We start from the raw sequence: 19197 nt of genomic DNA, 5'->3' as shown, positions 1-19197 counted from the left end.
ATTGTTTTGTCAATCAAGGAAAGTCATCAGCATCCCGTGCCGTCAGAATTAGCTTGGGTATGAACTGAAATTTCTATTTCTTATTTATGGATGCATGGCACAAAGTTGGAATCGTTTCTATTTAGTTGCACACTTACTTTTAGTGAGAAGACGCTCCTCTGTCCAAAATGGGATTACCTGAGTCTTCTAGTTTGTATTTATGGATGCATGGCACAAAGTTGGAATCGTTTCGGTTTAGTTGCACACTTCTTCTAGTAAGAAGACACTCCTCTGTCCAAAATGGGATTGCCTGAGTCTGGTATGATTCGTGTGACTTCCTTGTTCCTTAACTGATGACTGATTCAGCGAAAAAAAAACTTATAGAGGGGGCACCCGGGATCGAACCGGGGACCTCTCGATCTGCAGTCGAATGCTCTACCACTGAGCTATACCCCCGTCACATGTGCTGTCAGGATAAATGCAGGTAATAACAATCAAGTCAGTAAATGCTCGTGCACAAGACATAACAGTCTGACCGCATCTGACACCCAGCAAAGCATGCTGGGGCTCACGCCATATCCCCACCTTTCTTCCTGCCACATCGTAGGTCCAGTACATTCACTTGACGGCGACTTAAATACATTGAACGTTTCACAATGCATGCCTTGAAGTCTACATATGCACTTTTTCCGCCCTTGGTAGGGTCTAAACTGGATTTAGGACCATATTTTCAATGTGGGTGGAATGCATTTTCCGTGTCCAAACCAATACATAGGACTCTCGCTGATATACTTTATACAGGTGTGTACAGGCTACCAGCAGTCAGGATGGCCGAGCGGTCTAAGGCGCTGCGTTCAGGTCGCAGTCGGGTTCTCCCGGCGTGGGTTCGAATCCCACTTCTGACAACTCTTTTTGTCCTCTTCAACTGTCACCTGTTTGGTATTGTTTTGTCAATCAAGGAAAGTCATCAGCATCCCGTGCCGTCAGAATTAGCTTGGGTATGAACTGAAATTTCTATTTCTTATTTATGGATGCATGGCACAAAGATGGAAACGTTTCTATTTATTTGCACACTTACTTTTAGTGAGAAGACGCTCCTCTGTCCAAAATGGGATTACCTGAGTCTTCTAGTTTGTATTTATGGATGCATGGCACAAAGTTGGAATCGTTTCGGTTTAGTTGCACACTTCTTCTAGTATGAAGACACTCCTCTGTCCAAAATGGGATTGCCTGAGTCTGGTATGATTCGTGTGACTTCCTTGTTCCTTCACTGATGACTGATTCAGCGAAAAAAAAACTTATAGAGGGGGCACCCGGGATCGAACCGGGGACCTCTCGATCTGCAGTCGAATGCTCTACCACTGAGCTATACCCCCGTCACATGTGCTGTCAGGATAAATGCAGGTAATAACAATCAAGTCAGTAAATGCTCGTGCACAAGACATAACAGTCTGACCGCATCTGACACCCAGCAAAGCATGCTGGGGCTCACGCCATATCCCCACCTTTCTTCCTGCCACATCGTAGGTCCAGTACATTCACTTGACGGCGACTTAAATACATTGAGCGTTTCACAATACATGCCTTGAAGTCTACATATGCACTTTTTCCGCCCTTGGTAGGGTCTAAACTGGATTTAGGACCATATTTTCAATGCGGGTGGAATGCATTTTCCGTGTCCAAACCAATACATAGGACTCTCGCTGATATACTTTATACAGGTGTGTACAGGCTACCAGCAGTCAGGATGGCCGAGCGGTCTAAGGCGCTGCGTTCAGGTCGCAGTCGGGTTCTCCCGGCGTGGGTTCGAATCCCACTTCTGAGAACTCTTTTTGTCCTCTTCAACTGTCACCTGTTTGGTATTGTTTTGTCAATCAAGGAAAGTCATCAGCATCCCGTGCCGTCAGAATTAGCTTGGGTATGAACTGAAATTTCTATTTCTTATTTATGGATGCATGGCACAAAGTTGGAATCGTTTCTATTTAGTTGCACACTTACTTTTAGTGAGAAGACGCTCCTCTGTCCAAAATGGGATTACCTGAGTCTTCTAGTTTGTATTTATGGATGCATGGCACAAAGTTGGAATCGTTTCGGTTTAGTTGCACACTTCTTCTAGGAAGAAGACACTCCTCTGTCCAAAATGGGATTGCCTGAGTCTGGTATGATTCGTGTGACTTCCTTGTTCCTTAACTGATGACTGATTCAACGAAAAAAAAACTTATAGAGGGGGCACCCGGGATCGAACCGGGGACCTCTCGATCTGCAGTCGAATGCTCTACCACTGAGCTATACCCCCGTCACATGTGCTGTCAGGATAAATGCAGGTAATAACAATCAAGTCAGTAAATGCTCGTGCACAAGACATAACAGTCTGACCGCATCTGACACCCAGCAAAGCATGCTGGGGCTCACGCCATATCCCCACCTTTCTTCCTGCCACATCGTAGGTCCAGTACATTCACTTGACGGCGACTTAAATACATTGAGCGTTTCACAATACATGCCTTGAAGTCTACATATGCACTTTTTCCGCCCTTGGTAGGGTCTAAACTGGATTTAGGACCATATTTTCAATGCGGGTGGAATGCATTTTCCGTGTCCAAACCAATACATAGGACTCTCGCTGATATACTTTATACAGGTGTGTACAGGCTACCAGCAGTCAGGATGGCCGAGCGGTCTAAGGCGCTGCGTTCAGGTCGCAGTCGGGTTCTCCCGGCGTGGGTTCGAATCCCACTTCTGACAACTCTTTTTGTCCTCTTCAACTGTCACCTGTTTGGTATTGTTTTGTCAATCAAGGAAAGTCATCAGCATCCCGTGCCGTCAGAATTAGCTTGGGTATGAACTGAAATTTCTATTTCTTATTTATGGATGCATGGCACAAAGTTGGAATCGTTTCTATTTAGTTTCACACTTACTTTTAGTGAGAAGACGCTCCTCTGTCCAAAATGGGATTACCTGAGTCTTCTAGTTTGTATTTATGGATGCATGGCACAAAGTTGGAATCGTTTCGGTTTAGTTGCACACTTCTTCTAGGAAGAAGACACTCCTCTGTCCAAAATGGGATTGCCTGAGTCTGGTATGATTCGTGTGACTTCCTTGTTCCTTAACTGATGACTGATTCAGCGAAAAAAAAACTTATAGAGGGGGCACCCGGGATCGAACCGGGGACCTCTCGATCTGCAGTCGAATGCTCTACCACTGAGCTATACCCCCGTCACATGTGCTGTCAGGATAAATGCAGGTAATAACAATCAAGTCAGTAAATGCTCGTGCACAAGACATAACAGTCTGACCGCATCTGACACCCAGCAAAGCATGCTGGGGCTCACGCCATATCCCCACCTTTCTTCCTGCCACATCGTAGGTCCAGTACATTCACTTGACGGCGACTTAAATACATTGAGCGTTTCACAATACATGCCTTGAAGTCTACATATGCACTTTTTCCGCCCTTGGTAGGGTCTAAACTGGATTTAGGACCATATTTTCAATGTGGGTGGAATGCATTTTCCGTGTCCAAACCAATACATAGGACTCTCGCTGATATACTTTATACAGGTGTGTACAGGCTACCAGCAGTCAGGATGGCCGAGCGGTCTAAGGCGCTGCGTTCAGGTCGCAGTCGGGTTCTCCCGGCGTGGGTTCGAATCCCACTTCTGACAACTCTTTTTGTCCTCTTCAACTGTCACCTGTTTGGTATTGTTTTGTCAATCAAGGAAAGTCATCAGCATCCCGTGCCGTCAGAATTAGCTTGGGTATGAACTGAAATTTCTATTTCTTATTTATGGATGCATGGCACAAAGTTGGAATCGTTTCTATTTAGTTGCACACTTACTTTTAGTGAGAAGACGCTCCTCTGTCCAAAATGGGATTACCTGAGTCTTCTAGTTTGTATTTATGGATGCATGGCACAAAGTTGGAATCGTTTCGGTTTAGTTGCACACTTCTTCTAGTAAGAAGACACTCCTCTGTCCAAAATGGGATTGCCTGAGTCTGGTATGATTCGTGTGACTTCCTTGTTCCTTAACTGATGACTGATTCAGCGAAAAAAAAACTTATAGAGGGGGCACCCGGGATCGAACCGGGGACCTCTCGATCTGCAGTCGAATGCTCTACCACTGAGCTATACCCCCGTCACATGTGCTGTCAGGATAAATGCAGGTAATAACAATCAAGTCAGTAAATGCTCGTGCACAAGACATAACAGTCTGACCGCATCTGACACCCAGCAAAGCATGCTGGGGCTCACGCCATATCCCCACCTTTCTTCCTGCCACATCGTAGGTCCAGTACATTCACTTGACGGCGACTTAAATACATTGAACGTTTCACAATGCATGCCTTGAAGTCTACATATGCACTTTTTCCGCCCTTGGTAGGGTCTAAACTGGATTTAGGACCATATTTTCAATGTGGGTGGAATGCATTTTCCGTGTCCAAACCAATACATAGGACTCTCGCTGATATACTTTATACAGGTGTGTACAGGCTACCAGCAGTCAGGATGGCCGAGCGGTCTAAGGCGCTGCGTTCAGGTCGCAGTCGGGTTCTCCCGGCGTGGGTTCGAATCCCACTTCTGACAACTCTTTTTGTCCTCTTCAACTGTCACCTGTTTGGTATTGTTTTGTCAATCAAGGAAAGTCATCAGCATCCCGTGCCGTCAGAATTAGCTTGGGTATGAACTGAAATTTCTATTTCTTATTTATGGATGCATGGCACAAAGATGGAAACGTTTCTATTTATTTGCACACTTACTTTTAGTGAGAAGACGCTCCTCTGTCCAAAATGGGATTACCTGAGTCTTCTAGTTTGTATTTATGGATGCATGGCACAAAGTTGGAATCGTTTCGGTTTAGTTGCACACTTCTTCTAGTATGAAGACACTCCTCTGTCCAAAATGGGATTGCCTGAGTCTGGTATGATTCGTGTGACTTCCTTGTTCCTTCACTGATGACTGATTCAGCGAAAAAAAAACTTATAGAGGGGGCACCCGGGATCGAACCGGGGACCTCTCGATCTGCAGTCGAATGCTCTACCACTGAGCTATACCCCCGTCACATGTGCTGTCAGGATAAATGCAGGTAATAACAATCAAGTCAGTAAATGCTCGTGCACAAGACATAACAGTCTGACCGCATCTGACACCCAGCAAAGCATGCTGGGGCTCACGCCATATCCCCACCTTTCTTCCTGCCACATCGTAGGTCCAGTACATTCACTTGACGGCGACTTAAATACATTGAGCGTTTCACAATACATGCCTTGAAGTCTACATATGCACTTTTTCCGCCCTTGGTAGGGTCTAAACTGGATTTAGGACCATATTTTCAATGCGGGTGGAATGCATTTTCCGTGTCCAAACCAATACATAGGACTCTCGCTGATATACTTTATACAGGTGTGTACAGGCTACCAGCAGTCAGGATGGCCGAGCGGTCTAAGGCGCTGCGTTCAGGTCGCAGTCGGGTTCTCCCGGCGTGGGTTCGAATCCCACTTCTGAGAACTCTTTTTGTCCTCTTCAACTGTCACCTGTTTGGTATTGTTTTGTCAATCAAGGAAAGTCATCAGCATCCCGTGCCGTCAGAATTAGCTTGGGTATGAACTGAAATTTCTATTTCTTATTTATGGATGCATGGCACAAAGTTGGAATCGTTTCTATTTAGTTGCACACTTACTTTTAGTGAGAAGACGCTCCTCTGTCCAAAATGGGATTACCTGAGTCTTCTAGTTTGTATTTATGGATGCATGGCACAAAGTTGGAATCGTTTCGGTTTAGTTGCACACTTCTTCTAGTAAGAAGACACTCCTCTGTCCAAAATGGGATTGCCTGAGTCTGGTATGATTCGTGTGACTTCCTTGTTCCTTAACTGATGACTGATTCAGCGAAAAAAAAACTTATAGAGGGGGCACCCGGGATCGAACCGGGGACCTCTCGATCTGCAGTCGAATGCTCTACCACTGAGCTATACCCCCGTCACATGTGCTGTCAGGATAAATGCAGGTAATAACAATCAAGTCAGTAAATGCTCGTGCACAAGACATAACAGTCTGACCGCATCTGACACCCAGCAAAGCATGCTGGGGCTCACGCCATATCCCCACCTTTCTTCCTGCCACATCGTAGGTCCAGTACATTCACTTGACGGCGACTTAAATACATTGAACGTTTCACAATGCATGCCTTGAAGTCTACATATGCACTTTTTCCGCCCTTGGTAGGGTCTAAACTGGATTTAGGACCATATTTTCAATGTGGGTGGAATGCATTTTCCGTGTCCAAACCAATACATAGGACTCTCGCTGATATACTTTATACAGGTGTGTACAGGCTACCAGCAGTCAGGATGGCCGAGCGGTCTAAGGCGCTGCGTTCAGGTCGCAGTCGGGTTCTCCCGGCGTGGGTTCGAATCCCACTTCTGACAACTCTTTTTGTCCTCTTCAACTGTCACCTGTTTGGTATTGTTTTGTCAATCAAGGAAAGTCATCAGCATCCCGTGCCGTCAGAATTAGCTTGGGTATGAACTGAAATTTCTATTTCTTATTTATGGATGCATGGCACAAAGATGGAAACGTTTCTATTTATTTGCACACTTACTTTTAGTGAGAAGACGCTCCTCTGTCCAAAATGGGATTACCTGAGTCTTCTAGTTTGTATTTATGGATGCATGGCACAAAGTTGGAATCGTTTCGGTTTAGTTGCACACTTCTTCTAGTATGAAGACACTCCTCTGTCCAAAATGGGATTGCCTGAGTCTGGTATGATTCGTGTGACTTCCTTGTTCCTTCACTGATGACTGATTCAGCGAAAAAAAAACTTATAGAGGGGGCACCCGGGATCGAACCGGGGACCTCTCGATCTGCAGTCGAATGCTCTACCACTGAGCTATACCCCCGTCACATGTGCTGTCAGGATAAATGCAGGTAATAACAATCAAGTCAGTAAATGCTCGTGCACAAGACATAACAGTCTGACCGCATCTGACACCCAGCAAAGCATGCTGGGGCTCACGCCATATCCCCACCTTTCTTCCTGCCACATCGTAGGTCCAGTACATTCACTTGACGGCGACTTAAATACATTGAGCGTTTCACAATACATGCCTTGAAGTCTACATATGCACTTTTTCCGCCCTTGGTAGGGTCTAAACTGGATTTAGGACCATATTTTCAATGCGGGTGGAATGCATTTTCCGTGTCCAAACCAATACATAGGACTCTCGCTGATATACTTTATACAGGTGTGTACAGGCTACCAGCAGTCAGGATGGCCGAGCGGTCTAAGGCGCTGCGTTCAGGTCGCAGTCGGGTTCTCCCGGCGTGGGTTCGAATCCCACTTCTGAGAACTCTTTTTGTCCTCTTCAACTGTCACCTGTTTGGTATTGTTTTGTCAATCAAGGAAAGTCATCAGCATCCCGTGCCGTCAGAATTAGCTTGGGTATGAACTGAAATTTCTATTTCTTATTTATGGATGCATGGCACAAAGTTGGAATCGTTTCTATTTAGTTGCACACTTACTTTTAGTGAGAAGACGCTCCTCTGTCCAAAATGGGATTACCTGAGTCTTCTAGTTTGTATTTATGGATGCATGGCACAAAGTTGGAATCGTTTCGGTTTAGTTGCACACTTCTTCTAGGAAGAAGACACTCCTCTGTCCAAAATGGGATTGCCTGAGTCTGGTATGATTCGTGTGACTTCCTTGTTCCTTAACTGATGACTGATTCAACGAAAAAAAAACTTATAGAGGGGGCACCCGGGATCGAACCGGGGACCTCTCGATCTGCAGTCGAATGCTCTACCACTGAGCTATACCCCCGTCACATGTGCTGTCAGGATAAATGCAGGTAATAACAATCAAGTCAGTAAATGCTCGTGCACAAGACATAACAGTCTGACCGCATCTGACACCCAGCAAAGCATGCTGGGGCTCACGCCATATCCCCACCTTTCTTCCTGCCACATCGTAGGTCCAGTACATTCACTTGACGGCGACTTAAATACATTGAGCGTTTCACAATACATGCCTTGAAGTCTACATATGCACTTTTTCCGCCCTTGGTAGGGTCTAAACTGGATTTAGGACCATATTTTCAATGCGGGTGGAATGCATTTTCCGTGTCCAAACCAATACATAGGACTCTCGCTGATATACTTTATACAGGTGTGTACAGGCTACCAGCAGTCAGGATGGCCGAGCGGTCTAAGGCGCTGCGTTCAGGTCGCAGTCGGGTTCTCCCGGCGTGGGTTCGAATCCCACTTCTGACAACTCTTTTTGTCCTCTTCAACTGTCACCTGTTTGGTATTGTTTTGTCAATCAAGGAAAGTCATCAGCATCCCGTGCCGTCAGAATTAGCTTGGGTATGAACTGAAATTTCTATTTCTTATTTATGGATGCATGGCACAAAGTTGGAATCGTTTCTATTTAGTTTCACACTTACTTTTAGTGAGAAGACGCTCCTCTGTCCAAAATGGGATTACCTGAGTCTTCTAGTTTGTATTTATGGATGCATGGCACAAAGTTGGAATCGTTTCGGTTTAGTTGCACACTTCTTCTAGGAAGAAGACACTCCTCTGTCCAAAATGGGATTGCCTGAGTCTGGTATGATTCGTGTGACTTCCTTGTTCCTTAACTGATGACTGATTCAGCGAAAAAAAAACTTATAGAGGGGGCACCCGGGATCGAACCGGGGACCTCTCGATCTGCAGTCGAATGCTCTACCACTGAGCTATACCCCCGTCACATGTGCTGTCAGGATAAATGCAGGTAATAACAATCAAGTCAGTAAATGCTCGTGCACAAGACATAACAGTCTGACCGCATCTGACACCCAGCAAAGCATGCTGGGGCTCACGCCATATCCCCACCTTTCTTCCTGCCACATCGTAGGTCCAGTACATTCACTTGACGGCGACTTAAATACATTGAGCGTTTCACAATACATGCCTTGAAGTCTACATATGCACTTTTTCCGCCCTTGGTAGGGTCTAAACTGGATTTAGGACCATATTTTCAATGTGGGTGGAATGCATTTTCCGTGTCCAAACCAATACATAGGACTCTCGCTGATATACTTTATACAGGTGTGTACAGGCTACCAGCAGTCAGGATGGCCGAGCGGTCTAAGGCGCTGCGTTCAGGTCGCAGTCGGGTTCTCCCGGCGTGGGTTCGAATCCCACTTCTGACAACTCTTTTTGTCCTCTTCAACTGTCACCTGTTTGGTATTGTTTTGTCAATCAAGGAAAGTCATCAGCATCCCGTGCCGTCAGAATTAGCTTGGGTATGAACTGAAATTTCTATTTCTTATTTATGGATGCATGGCACAAAGTTGGAATCGTTTCTATTTAGTTGCACACTTACTTTTAGTGAGAAGACGCTCCTCTGTCCAAAATGGGATTACCTGAGTCTTCTAGTTTGTATTTATGGATGCATGGCACAAAGTTGGAATCGTTTCGGTTTAGTTGCACACTTCTTCTAGGAAGAAGACACTCCTCTGTCCAAAATGGGATTGCCTGAGTCTGGTATGATTCGTGTGACTTCCTTGTTCCTTAACTGATGACTGATTCAGCGAAAAAAAAACTTATAGAGGGGGCACCCGGGATCGAACCGGGGACCTCTCGATCTGCAGTCGAATGCTCTACCACTGAGCTATACCCCCGTCACATGTGCTGTCAGGATAAATGCAGGTAATAACAATCAAGTCAGTAAATGCTCGTGCACAAGACATAACAGTCTGACCGCATCTGACACCCAGCAAAGCATGCTGGGGCTCACGCCATATCCCCACCTTTCTTCCTGCCACATCGTAGGTCCAGTACATTCACTTGACGGCGACTTAAATACATTGAACGTTTCACAATGCATGCCTTGAAGTCTACATATGCACTTTTTCCGCCCTTGGTAGGGTCTAAACTGGATTTAGGACCATATTTTCAATGTGGGTGGAATGCATTTTCCGTGTCCAAACCAATACATAGGACTCTCGCTGATATACTTTATACAGGTGTGTACAGGCTACCAGCAGTCAGGATGGCCGAGCGGTCTAAGGCGCTGCGTTCAGGTCGCAGTCGGGTTCTCCCGGCGTGGGTTCGAATCCCACTTCTGACAACTCTTTTTGTCCTCTTCAACTGTCACCTGTTTGGTATTGTTTTGTCAATCAAGGAAAGTCATCAGCATCCCGTGCCGTCAGAATTAGCTTGGGTATGAACTGAAATTTCTATTTCTTATTTATGGATGCATGGCACAAAGATGGAAACGTTTCTATTTATTTGCACACTTACTTTTAGTGAGAAGACGCTCCTCTGTCCAAAATGGGATTACCTGAGTCTTCTAGTTTGTATTTATGGATGCATGGCACAAAGTTGGAATCGTTTCGGTTTAGTTGCACACTTCTTCTAGTATGAAGACACTCCTCTGTCCAAAATGGGATTGCCTGAGTCTGGTATGATTCGTGTGACTTCCTTGTTCCTTCACTGATGACTGATTCAGCGAAAAAAAAACTTATAGAGGGGGCACCCGGGATCGAACCGGGGACCTCTCGATCTGCAGTCGAATGCTCTACCACTGAGCTATACCCCCGTCACATGTGCTGTCAGGATAAATGCAGGTAATAACAATCAAGTCAGTAAATGCTCGTGCACAAGACATAACAGTCTGACCGCATCTGACACCCAGCAAAGCATGCTGGGGCTCACGCCATATCCCCACCTTTCTTCCTGCCACATCGTAGGTCCAGTACATTCACTTGACGGCGACTTAAATACATTGAGCGTTTCACAATACATGCCTTGAAGTCTACATATGCACTTTTTCCGCCCTTGGTAGGGTCTAAACTGGATTTAGGACCATATTTTCAATGCGGGTGGAATGCATTTTCCGTGTCCAAACCAATACATAGGACTCTCGCTGATATACTTTATACAGGTGTGTACAGGCTACCAGCAGTCAGGATGGCCGAGCGGTCTAAGGCGCTGCGTTCAGGTCGCAGTCGGGTTCTCCCGGCGTGGGTTCGAATCCCACTTCTGAGAACTCTTTTTGTCCTCTTCAACTGTCACCTGTTTGGTATTGTTTTGTCAATCAAGGAAAGTCATCAGCATCCCGTGCCGTCAGAATTAGCTTGGGTATGAACTGAAATTTCTATTTCTTATTTATGGATGCATGGCACAAAGTTGGAATCGTTTCTATTTAGTTGCACACTTACTTTTAGTGAGAAGACGCTCCTCTGTCCAAAATGGGATTACCTGAGTCTTCTAGTTTGTATTTATGGATGCATGGCACAAAGTTGGAATCGTTTCGGTTTAGTTGCACACTTCTTCTAGGAAGAAGACACTCCTCTGTCCAAAATGGGATTGCCTGAGTCTGGTATGATTCGTGTGACTTCCTTGTTCCTTAACTGATGACTGATTCAACGAAAAAAAAACTTATAGAGGGGGCACCCGGGATCGAACCGGGGACCTCTCGATCTGCAGTCGAATGCTCTACCACTGAGCTATACCCCCGTCACATGTGCTGTCAGGATAAATGCAGGTAATAACAATCAAGTCAGTAAATGCTCGTGCACAAGACATAACAGTCTGACCGCATCTGACACCCAGCAAAGCATGCTGGGGCTCACGCCATATCCCCACCTTTCTTCCTGCCACATCGTAGGTCCAGTACATTCACTTGACGGCGACTTAAATACATTGAGCGTTTCACAATACATGCCTTGAAGTCTACATATGCACTTTTTCCGCCCTTGGTAGGGTCTAAACTGGATTTAGGACCATATTTTCAATGCGGGTGGAATGCATTTTCCGTGTCCAAACCAATACATAGGACTCTCGCTGATATACTTTATACAGGTGTGTACAGGCTACCAGCAGTCAGGATGGCCGAGCGGTCTAAGGCGCTGCGTTCAGGTCGCAGTCGGGTTCTCCCGGCGTGGGTTCGAATCCCACTTCTGACAACTCTTTTTGTCCTCTTCAACTGTCACCTGTTTGGTATTGTTTTGTCAATCAAGGAAAGTCATCAGCATCCCGTGCCGTCAGAATTAGCTTGGGTATGAACTGAAATTTCTATTTCTTATTTATGGATGCATGGCACAAAGTTGGAATCGTTTCTATTTAGTTTCACACTTACTTTTAGTGAGAAGACGCTCCTCTGTCCAAAATGGGATTACCTGAGTCTTCTAGTTTGTATTTATGGATGCATGGCACAAAGTTGGAATCGTTTCGGTTTAGTTGCACACTTCTTCTAGGAAGAAGACACTCCTCTGTCCAAAATGGGATTGCCTGAGTCTGGTATGATTCGTGTGACTTCCTTGTTCCTTAACTGATGACTGATTCAGCGAAAAAAAAACTTATAGAGGGGGCACCCGGGATCGAACCGGGGACCTCTCGATCTGCAGTCGAATGCTCTACCACTGAGCTATACCCCCGTCACATGTGCTGTCAGGATAAATGCAGGTAATAACAATCAAGTCAGTAAATGCTCGTGCACAAGACATAACAGTCTGACCGCATCTGACACCCAGCAAAGCATGCTGGGGCTCACGCCATATCCCCACCTTTCTTCCTGCCACATCGTAGGTCCAGTACATTCACTTGACGGCGACTTAAATACATTGAGCGTTTCACAATACATGCCTTGAAGTCTACATATGAACTTTTTCCGCCCTTGGTAGGGTCTAAACTGGATTTAGGACCATATTTTCAGTGTGGGTGGAATGCATTTTCCGTGTCCAAACCAATACATAGGACTCTCGCTGATATACTTTATACAGGTGTGTACAGGCTACCAGCAGTCAGGATGGCCGAGCGGTCTAAGGCGCTGCGTTCAGGTCGCAGTCGGGTTCTCCCGGCGTGGGTTCGAATCCCACTTCTGACAACTCTTTTTGTCCTCTTCAACTGTCACCTGTTTGGTATTGTTTTGTCAATCAAGGAAAGTCATCAGCATCCCGTGCCGTCAGAATTAGCTTGGGTATGAACTGAAATTTCTATTTCTTATTTATGGATGCATGGCACAAAGTTGGAATCGTTTCTATTTAGTTTCACACTTACTTTTAGTGAGAAGACGCTCCTCTGTCCAAAATGGGATTACCCGAGTCTTCTAGTTTGTATTTATGGATGCATGGCACAAAGTTGGAATCGTTTCTATTTAGTTGCACACTTCTTCTAGTAAGAAGACACTCCTCTGTCCAAAATGGGATTGCCTGAGTCTGGTATGATTCGTGTGACTTCCTTGTTCCTTAACTGATGACTGATTCAGCGAAAAAAAAACGTATAGAGGGGGCACCCGGGATCGAACCGGGGACCTCTCGATCTGCAGTCGAATGCTCTACCACTGAGCTATACCCCCGTCACATGTGCTGTCAGGATAAATGCAGGTAATAACAATCAAGTCAGTAAATGCTCGTGCACAAGACATAACAGTCTGACCGCATCTGACACCCAGCAAAGCATGCTGGGGCTCACGCCATATCCCCACCTTTCTTCCTGCCACATCGTAGGTCCAGTACATTCACTTGACGGCGACTTAAATACATTGAGCGTTTCACAATACATGCCTTGAAGTCTACATATGCACTTTTTCCGCCCTTGGTAGGGTCTAAACTGGATTTAGGACCATATTTTCAATGCGGGTGGAATGCATTTTCCGTGTCCAAACCAATACATAGGACTCTCGCTGATATACTTTATACAGGTGTGTACAGGCTACCAGCAGTCAGGATGGCCGAGCGGTCTAAGGCGCTGCGTTCAGGTCGCAGTCGGGTTCTCCCGGCGTGGGTTCGAATCCCACTTCTGACAACTCTTTTTGTCCTCTTCAACTGTCACCTGTTTGGTATTGTTTTGTCAATCAAGGAAAGTCATCAGCATCCCGTGCCGTCAGAATTAGCTTGGGTATGAACTGAAATTTCTATTTCTTATTTATGGATGCATGGCACAAAGTTGGAATCGTTTCTATTTAGTTTCACACTTACTTTTAGTGAGAAGACGCTCCTCTGTCCAAAATGGGATTACCCGAGTCTTCTAGTTTGTATTTATGGATGCATGGCACAAAGTTGGAATCGTTTCTATTTAGTTGCACACTTCTTCTAGTAAGAAGACACTCCTCTGTCCAAAATGGGATTGCCTGAGTCTGGTATGATTCGTGTGACTTCCTTGTTCCTTAACTGATGACTGATTCAGCGAAAAAAAAACGTATAGAGGGGGCACCCGGGATCGAACCGGGAACCTCTCGATCTGCAGTCGAATGCTCTACCACTGAGCTATACCCCCGTCACATGTGCTGTCAGGATAAATGCAGGTAATAACAATCAAGTCAGTAAATGCTCGTGCACAAGACATAACAGTCTGACCGCATCTGACACCCAGCAAAGCATGCTGGGGCTCACGCCATATCCCCACCTTTCTTCCTGCCACATCGTAGGTCCAGTACATTCACTTGACGGCGACTTAAATACATTGAACGTTTCACAATACATGCCTTGAAGTCTACATATGCACTTTTTCCGCCCTTGGTAGGGTCTAAACTGGATTTAGGACCATATTTTCAATGTGGGTGGAATGCATTTTCCGTGTCCAAACCAATACATAGGACTCTCGCTGATATACTTTATACAGGTGTGTACAGGCTACCAGCAGTCAGGATGGCCGAGCGGTCTAAGGCGCTGCGTTCAGGTCGCAGTCGGGTTCTCCCGGCGTGGGTTCGAATCCCACTTCTGACAACTCTTTTTGTCCTCTTCAACTGTCACCTGTTTGGTATTGTTTTGTCAATCAAGGAAAGTCATCAGCATCCCGTGCCGTCAGAATTAGCTTGGGTATGAGCTGAAATTTCTATTTCTTATTTATGGATGCATGGCACAAAGTTGGAATCGTTTCGATTTAGTTTCACACTTACTTTTAGTGAAAAGACGCTCCTCTGTCCAAAATGGGATTACCTGAGTCTTCTAGTTTGTATTTATGGATGCATGGCACAAAGTTGGAATCGTTTCGGTTTAGTTGCACACTTCTTCTAGTAAGAAGAAACTCCTCTGTCCAAAATGGGATTGCCTGAGTCTGGTATGATTCGTGTGACTTCCTTGTTCCTGAACTGATGACTGATTCAGCGAAAAAAAAACTTATAGAGGGGGCACCCGGGATCGAACCGGGGACCTCTCGATCTGCAGTCGAATGCTCTACCACTGAGCTATACCCCCGTCACATGTGCTGTCAGGATAAATGCAGGTAATAACAATCAAGTCAGTAAATGCTCGTGCACAAGACATAACAGTCTGACCGCATCTGACACCCAGCAAAGCATGCTGGGGCTCACGCCATATCCCCACCTTTCTTCCTGCCACATCGTAGGTCCAGTACATTCACTTGACGGCGACTTAAATACATTGAGCGTTTCACAATACATGCCTTGAAGTCTACATATGCACTTTTTCCGCCCTTGGTAGGGTCTAAACTGGATTTAGGACCATATTTTCAATGTGGGTGGAATGCATTTTCCGTGTCCAAACCAATACATAGGACTCTCGCTGATATACTTTATACAGGTGTGTACAGGCTACCAGCAGTCAGGATGGCCGAGCGGTCTAAGGCGCTGCGTTCAGGTCGCAGTCGGGTTCTCCCGGCGTGGGTTCGAATCCCACTTCTGACAACTCTTTTTGTCCTCTTCAACTGTCACCTGTTTGGTATTGTTTTGTCAATCAAGGAAAGTCATCAGCATCCCGTGCCGTCAGAATTAGCTTGGGTATGAGCTGAAATTTCTATTTCTTATTTATGGATGCATGGCACAAAGTTGGAATCGTTTCGATTTAGTTTCACACTTACTTTTAGTGAAAAGACGCTCCTCTGTCCAAAATGGGATTACCTGAGTCTTCTAGTTTGTATTTATGGATGCATGGCACAAAGTTGGAATCGTTTCGGTTTAGTTGCACACTTCTTCTAGTAAGAAGAAACTCCTCTGTCCAAAATGGGATTGCCTGAGTCTGGTATGATTCGTGTGACTTCCTTGTTCCTGAACTGATGACTGATTCAGCGAAAAAAAAACTTATAGAGGGGGCACCCGGGATCGAACCGGGGACCTCTCGATCTGCAGTCGAATGCTCTACCACTGAGCTATACCCCCGTCACATGTGCTGTCAGGATAAATGCAGGTAATAACAATCAAGTCAGTAAATGCTCGTGCACAAGACATAACAGTCTGACCGCATCTGACACCCAGCAAAGCATGCTGGGGCTCACGCCATATCCCCACCTTTCTTCCTGCCACATCGTAGGTCCAGTACATTCACTTGACGGCGACTTAAATACATTGAGCGTTTCACAATACATGCCTTGAAGTCTACATATGCACTTTTTCCGCCCTTGGTAGGGTCTAAACTGGATTTAGGACCATATTTTCAATGCGGGTGGAATGCATTTTCCGTGTCCAAACCAATACATAGGACTCTCGCTGATATACTTTATACAGGTGTGTACAGGCTACCAGCAGTCAGGATGGCCGAGCGGTCTAAGGCGCTGCGTTCAGGTCGCAGTCGGGTTCTCCCGGCGTGGGTTCGAATCCCACTTCTGAGAACTCTTTTTGTCCTCTTCAACTGTCACCTGTTTGGTATTGTTTTGTCAATCAAGGAAAGTCATCAGCATCCCGTGCCGTCAGAATTAGCTTGGGTATGAACTGAAATTTCTATTTCTTATTTATGGATGCATGGCACAAAGTTGGAATCGTTTCTATTTAGTTTCACACTTACTTTTAGTGAGAAGACGCTCCTCTGTCCAAAATGGGATTACCCGAGTCTTCTAGTTTGTATTTATGGATGCATGGCACAAAGTTGGAATCGTTTCTATTTAGTTGCACACTTCTTCTAGTAAGAAGACACTCCTCTGTCCAAAATGGGATTGCCTGAGTCTGGTATGATTCGTGTGACTTCCTTGTTCCTTAACTGATGACTGATTCAGTGAAAAAAAAACGTATAGAGGGGGCACCCGGGATCGAACCGGGGACCTCTCGATCTGCAGTCGAATGCTCTACCACTGAGCTATACCCCCGTCACATGTGCTGTCAGGATAAATGCAGGTAATAACAATCAAGTCAGTAAATGCTCGTGCACAAGACATAACAGTCTGACCGCATCTGACACCCAGCAAAGCATGCTGGGGCTCACGCCATATCCCCACCTTTCTTCCTGCCACATCGTAGGTACAGTACATTCACTTGACGGCGACTTAAATACATTGAACGTTTCACAATACATGCCTTGAAGTCTACATATGCACTTTTTCCGCCCTTGGTAGGGTCTAAACTGGATTTAGGACCATATTTTCAATGTGGGTGGAATGCATTTTCCGTGTCCAAACCAATACATAGGACTCTCGCTGATATACTTTATACAGGTGTGTACAGGCTACCAGCAGTCAGGATGGCCGAGCGGTCTAAGGCGCTGCGTTCAGGTCGCAGTCGGGTTCTCCCGGCGTGGGTTCGAATCCCACTTCTGACAATTCTTTTTGTCCTCTTCAACTGTCACCTGTTTGGTATTGTTTTGTCAATCAAGGAAAGTCATCAGCATCCCGTGCCGTCAGAATTAGCTTGGGTATGAACTGAAATTTCTATTTCTTATTTATGGATGCATGGCACAAAGTTGGAATCGTTTCTATTTAGTTTCACACTTACTTTTAGTGAGAAGACGCTCCTCTGTCCAAAATGGGATTACCTGAGTCTTCTAGTTTGTATTTATGGATGCATGGCACAAAGTTGGAATCGTTTCGGTTTAGTTGCACACTTCTTCTAGTAAGAAGACACTCCTCTGTCCAAAATGGGATTGCCTGGGTCTGGTATGATTCGTGTGACTTCCTTGTTCCTTAACTGATGACTGATTCAACGAAAAAAAAACTTATAGAGGGGGCACCCGGGATCGAACCGGGGACCTCTCGATCTGCAGTCGAATGCTCTACCACTGAGCTATACCCCCGTCACATGTGCTGTCAGGATAAATGCAGGTAATAACAATCAAGTCAGTAAATGCTCGTGCACAAGACATAACAGTCTGACCGCATCTGACACCCAGCAAAGCATGCTGGGGCTCACGCCATATCCCCACCTTTCTTCCTGCCACATCGTAGGTCCAGTACATTCACTTGACGGCGACTTAAATACATTGAGCGTTTCACAATACATGCCTTGAAGTCTACATATGCACTTTTTCCGCCCTTGGTAGGGTCTAAACTGGATTTAGGACCATATTTTCAATGTGGGTGGAATGCATTTTCCGTGTCCAAACCAATACATAGGACTCTCGCTGATATACTTTATACAGGTGTGTACAGGCTACCTGCAGTCAGGATGGCCGAGCGCTCTAAGGCGCTGCGTTCAGGTCGCAGTCGGGTTCTCCCGGCGTGGGTTCGAATCCCACTTCTGACAACTCTTTTTGTCCTCTTCAACTGTCACCTGTTTGGTATTGTTTTGTCAATCAAGGAAAGTCATCAGCATCCCGTGCCGTCAGAATTAGCTTGGGTATGAACTGAAATTTCTATTTCTTATTTATGGATGCATGGCACAAAGTTGGAATCGTTTCTATTTAGTTTCACACTTACTTTTAGTGAGAAGACGCTCCTCTGTCCAAAATGGGATTACCTGAGTCTTCTAGTTTGTATTTATGGATGCATGGCACAAAGTTGGAATCGTTTCGGTTTAGTTGCACACTTCTTCTAGGAAGAAGACACTCCTCTGTCCAAAATGGGATTGCCTGGGTCTGGTATGATTCGTGTGACTTCCTTGTTCCTTAACTGATGACTGATTCAGCGAAAAAAAAACTTATAGAGGGGGCACCCGGGATCGAACCGGGGACCTCTCGATCTGCAGTCGAATGCTCTACCACTGAGCTATACCCCCGTCACATGTGCTGTCAGGATAAATGCAGGTAATAACAATCAAGTCAGTAAATGCTCGTGCACAAGACATAACAGTCTGACCGCATCTGACACCCAGCAAAGCATGCTGGGGCTCACGCCATATCCCCACCTTTCTTCCTGCCACATCGTAGGTCCAGTACATTCACTTGACGGCAACTTAAATACATTGAGCGTTTCACAATACATGCCTTGAAGTCTACATATGCACTTTTTCCGCCCTTGGTAGGGTCTAAACTGGATTTAGGACCATATTTTCAATGCGGGTGGAATGCATTTTCCGTGTCCAAACCAATACATAGGACTCTCGCTGATATACTTTATACAGGTGTGTACAGGCTACCA

At 45.6% G+C, this 19197-nt stretch overlaps 41 non-coding genes across 41 annotated transcripts; 20 read left to right on the top strand and 21 right to left on the bottom strand.

The window, feature by feature from the left end:
- Positions 1-363: 363 nt before the first annotated feature.
- Trnac-gca (transfer RNA cysteine (anticodon GCA)) lies at positions 364-435 on the bottom strand. The gene has a single exon. It is a non-coding gene; the product is annotated as a tRNA-Cys (tRNA).
- A 365-nt stretch (positions 436-800) lies between these two features.
- On the top strand, positions 801-884 carry Trnal-cag (transfer RNA leucine (anticodon CAG)). Its single transcript has one exon. It is a non-coding gene; the product is annotated as a tRNA-Leu (tRNA).
- Positions 885-1283: 399 nt separating this feature from the next.
- On the bottom strand, positions 1284-1355 carry Trnac-gca (transfer RNA cysteine (anticodon GCA)). The gene has a single exon. It is a non-coding gene; the product is annotated as a tRNA-Cys (tRNA).
- A 365-nt stretch (positions 1356-1720) lies between these two features.
- Trnal-cag (transfer RNA leucine (anticodon CAG)) lies at positions 1721-1804 on the top strand. Its single transcript has one exon. It is a non-coding gene; the product is annotated as a tRNA-Leu (tRNA).
- A 399-nt stretch (positions 1805-2203) lies between these two features.
- On the bottom strand, positions 2204-2275 carry Trnac-gca (transfer RNA cysteine (anticodon GCA)). Its single transcript has one exon. It is a non-coding gene; the product is annotated as a tRNA-Cys (tRNA).
- A 365-nt stretch (positions 2276-2640) lies between these two features.
- Trnal-cag (transfer RNA leucine (anticodon CAG)) lies at positions 2641-2724 on the top strand. Its single transcript has one exon. It is a non-coding gene; the product is annotated as a tRNA-Leu (tRNA).
- A 399-nt stretch (positions 2725-3123) lies between these two features.
- Positions 3124-3195, bottom strand: Trnac-gca (transfer RNA cysteine (anticodon GCA)). The gene has a single exon. It is a non-coding gene; the product is annotated as a tRNA-Cys (tRNA).
- Positions 3196-3560: 365 nt separating this feature from the next.
- On the top strand, positions 3561-3644 carry Trnal-cag (transfer RNA leucine (anticodon CAG)). Its single transcript has one exon. It is a non-coding gene; the product is annotated as a tRNA-Leu (tRNA).
- Positions 3645-4043: 399 nt separating this feature from the next.
- On the bottom strand, positions 4044-4115 carry Trnac-gca (transfer RNA cysteine (anticodon GCA)). The gene has a single exon. It is a non-coding gene; the product is annotated as a tRNA-Cys (tRNA).
- A 365-nt stretch (positions 4116-4480) lies between these two features.
- Positions 4481-4564, top strand: Trnal-cag (transfer RNA leucine (anticodon CAG)). The gene has a single exon. It is a non-coding gene; the product is annotated as a tRNA-Leu (tRNA).
- Positions 4565-4963: 399 nt separating this feature from the next.
- Trnac-gca (transfer RNA cysteine (anticodon GCA)) lies at positions 4964-5035 on the bottom strand. Its single transcript has one exon. It is a non-coding gene; the product is annotated as a tRNA-Cys (tRNA).
- Positions 5036-5400: 365 nt separating this feature from the next.
- Positions 5401-5484, top strand: Trnal-cag (transfer RNA leucine (anticodon CAG)). The gene has a single exon. It is a non-coding gene; the product is annotated as a tRNA-Leu (tRNA).
- Positions 5485-5883: 399 nt separating this feature from the next.
- On the bottom strand, positions 5884-5955 carry Trnac-gca (transfer RNA cysteine (anticodon GCA)). The gene has a single exon. It is a non-coding gene; the product is annotated as a tRNA-Cys (tRNA).
- Positions 5956-6320: 365 nt separating this feature from the next.
- Positions 6321-6404, top strand: Trnal-cag (transfer RNA leucine (anticodon CAG)). The gene has a single exon. It is a non-coding gene; the product is annotated as a tRNA-Leu (tRNA).
- A 399-nt stretch (positions 6405-6803) lies between these two features.
- On the bottom strand, positions 6804-6875 carry Trnac-gca (transfer RNA cysteine (anticodon GCA)). Its single transcript has one exon. It is a non-coding gene; the product is annotated as a tRNA-Cys (tRNA).
- Positions 6876-7240: 365 nt separating this feature from the next.
- Trnal-cag (transfer RNA leucine (anticodon CAG)) lies at positions 7241-7324 on the top strand. The gene has a single exon. It is a non-coding gene; the product is annotated as a tRNA-Leu (tRNA).
- Positions 7325-7723: 399 nt separating this feature from the next.
- On the bottom strand, positions 7724-7795 carry Trnac-gca (transfer RNA cysteine (anticodon GCA)). Its single transcript has one exon. It is a non-coding gene; the product is annotated as a tRNA-Cys (tRNA).
- A 365-nt stretch (positions 7796-8160) lies between these two features.
- On the top strand, positions 8161-8244 carry Trnal-cag (transfer RNA leucine (anticodon CAG)). The gene has a single exon. It is a non-coding gene; the product is annotated as a tRNA-Leu (tRNA).
- A 399-nt stretch (positions 8245-8643) lies between these two features.
- Positions 8644-8715, bottom strand: Trnac-gca (transfer RNA cysteine (anticodon GCA)). Its single transcript has one exon. It is a non-coding gene; the product is annotated as a tRNA-Cys (tRNA).
- A 365-nt stretch (positions 8716-9080) lies between these two features.
- Positions 9081-9164, top strand: Trnal-cag (transfer RNA leucine (anticodon CAG)). Its single transcript has one exon. It is a non-coding gene; the product is annotated as a tRNA-Leu (tRNA).
- A 399-nt stretch (positions 9165-9563) lies between these two features.
- On the bottom strand, positions 9564-9635 carry Trnac-gca (transfer RNA cysteine (anticodon GCA)). The gene has a single exon. It is a non-coding gene; the product is annotated as a tRNA-Cys (tRNA).
- A 365-nt stretch (positions 9636-10000) lies between these two features.
- Trnal-cag (transfer RNA leucine (anticodon CAG)) lies at positions 10001-10084 on the top strand. The gene has a single exon. It is a non-coding gene; the product is annotated as a tRNA-Leu (tRNA).
- Positions 10085-10483: 399 nt separating this feature from the next.
- Positions 10484-10555, bottom strand: Trnac-gca (transfer RNA cysteine (anticodon GCA)). The gene has a single exon. It is a non-coding gene; the product is annotated as a tRNA-Cys (tRNA).
- Positions 10556-10920: 365 nt separating this feature from the next.
- Trnal-cag (transfer RNA leucine (anticodon CAG)) lies at positions 10921-11004 on the top strand. Its single transcript has one exon. It is a non-coding gene; the product is annotated as a tRNA-Leu (tRNA).
- A 399-nt stretch (positions 11005-11403) lies between these two features.
- Trnac-gca (transfer RNA cysteine (anticodon GCA)) lies at positions 11404-11475 on the bottom strand. Its single transcript has one exon. It is a non-coding gene; the product is annotated as a tRNA-Cys (tRNA).
- Positions 11476-11840: 365 nt separating this feature from the next.
- On the top strand, positions 11841-11924 carry Trnal-cag (transfer RNA leucine (anticodon CAG)). The gene has a single exon. It is a non-coding gene; the product is annotated as a tRNA-Leu (tRNA).
- Positions 11925-12323: 399 nt separating this feature from the next.
- Trnac-gca (transfer RNA cysteine (anticodon GCA)) lies at positions 12324-12395 on the bottom strand. Its single transcript has one exon. It is a non-coding gene; the product is annotated as a tRNA-Cys (tRNA).
- Positions 12396-12760: 365 nt separating this feature from the next.
- On the top strand, positions 12761-12844 carry Trnal-cag (transfer RNA leucine (anticodon CAG)). The gene has a single exon. It is a non-coding gene; the product is annotated as a tRNA-Leu (tRNA).
- A 399-nt stretch (positions 12845-13243) lies between these two features.
- Positions 13244-13315, bottom strand: Trnac-gca (transfer RNA cysteine (anticodon GCA)). Its single transcript has one exon. It is a non-coding gene; the product is annotated as a tRNA-Cys (tRNA).
- A 365-nt stretch (positions 13316-13680) lies between these two features.
- Positions 13681-13764, top strand: Trnal-cag (transfer RNA leucine (anticodon CAG)). The gene has a single exon. It is a non-coding gene; the product is annotated as a tRNA-Leu (tRNA).
- A 399-nt stretch (positions 13765-14163) lies between these two features.
- On the bottom strand, positions 14164-14235 carry Trnac-gca (transfer RNA cysteine (anticodon GCA)). The gene has a single exon. It is a non-coding gene; the product is annotated as a tRNA-Cys (tRNA).
- A 365-nt stretch (positions 14236-14600) lies between these two features.
- On the top strand, positions 14601-14684 carry Trnal-cag (transfer RNA leucine (anticodon CAG)). The gene has a single exon. It is a non-coding gene; the product is annotated as a tRNA-Leu (tRNA).
- Positions 14685-15083: 399 nt separating this feature from the next.
- Trnac-gca (transfer RNA cysteine (anticodon GCA)) lies at positions 15084-15155 on the bottom strand. The gene has a single exon. It is a non-coding gene; the product is annotated as a tRNA-Cys (tRNA).
- A 365-nt stretch (positions 15156-15520) lies between these two features.
- On the top strand, positions 15521-15604 carry Trnal-cag (transfer RNA leucine (anticodon CAG)). The gene has a single exon. It is a non-coding gene; the product is annotated as a tRNA-Leu (tRNA).
- Positions 15605-16003: 399 nt separating this feature from the next.
- Trnac-gca (transfer RNA cysteine (anticodon GCA)) lies at positions 16004-16075 on the bottom strand. The gene has a single exon. It is a non-coding gene; the product is annotated as a tRNA-Cys (tRNA).
- A 365-nt stretch (positions 16076-16440) lies between these two features.
- Positions 16441-16524, top strand: Trnal-cag (transfer RNA leucine (anticodon CAG)). The gene has a single exon. It is a non-coding gene; the product is annotated as a tRNA-Leu (tRNA).
- A 399-nt stretch (positions 16525-16923) lies between these two features.
- Positions 16924-16995, bottom strand: Trnac-gca (transfer RNA cysteine (anticodon GCA)). The gene has a single exon. It is a non-coding gene; the product is annotated as a tRNA-Cys (tRNA).
- A 365-nt stretch (positions 16996-17360) lies between these two features.
- Trnal-cag (transfer RNA leucine (anticodon CAG)) lies at positions 17361-17444 on the top strand. The gene has a single exon. It is a non-coding gene; the product is annotated as a tRNA-Leu (tRNA).
- Positions 17445-17843: 399 nt separating this feature from the next.
- On the bottom strand, positions 17844-17915 carry Trnac-gca (transfer RNA cysteine (anticodon GCA)). Its single transcript has one exon. It is a non-coding gene; the product is annotated as a tRNA-Cys (tRNA).
- A 365-nt stretch (positions 17916-18280) lies between these two features.
- On the top strand, positions 18281-18364 carry Trnal-cag (transfer RNA leucine (anticodon CAG)). Its single transcript has one exon. It is a non-coding gene; the product is annotated as a tRNA-Leu (tRNA).
- A 399-nt stretch (positions 18365-18763) lies between these two features.
- On the bottom strand, positions 18764-18835 carry Trnac-gca (transfer RNA cysteine (anticodon GCA)). The gene has a single exon. It is a non-coding gene; the product is annotated as a tRNA-Cys (tRNA).
- Positions 18836-19197: the final 362 nt, after the last annotated feature.

This window comes from Haliotis asinina, chromosome 6, assembly GCF_037392515.1.
Source record: "Haliotis asinina isolate JCU_RB_2024 chromosome 6, JCU_Hal_asi_v2, whole genome shotgun sequence".
Lineage (NCBI taxonomy): Eukaryota > Metazoa > Mollusca > Gastropoda > Lepetellida > Haliotidae > Haliotis > Haliotis asinina.
The sequence above is the reverse complement of the archived record's forward strand: the minus strand, read 5'-3'. Positions and strand labels throughout refer to the sequence as shown.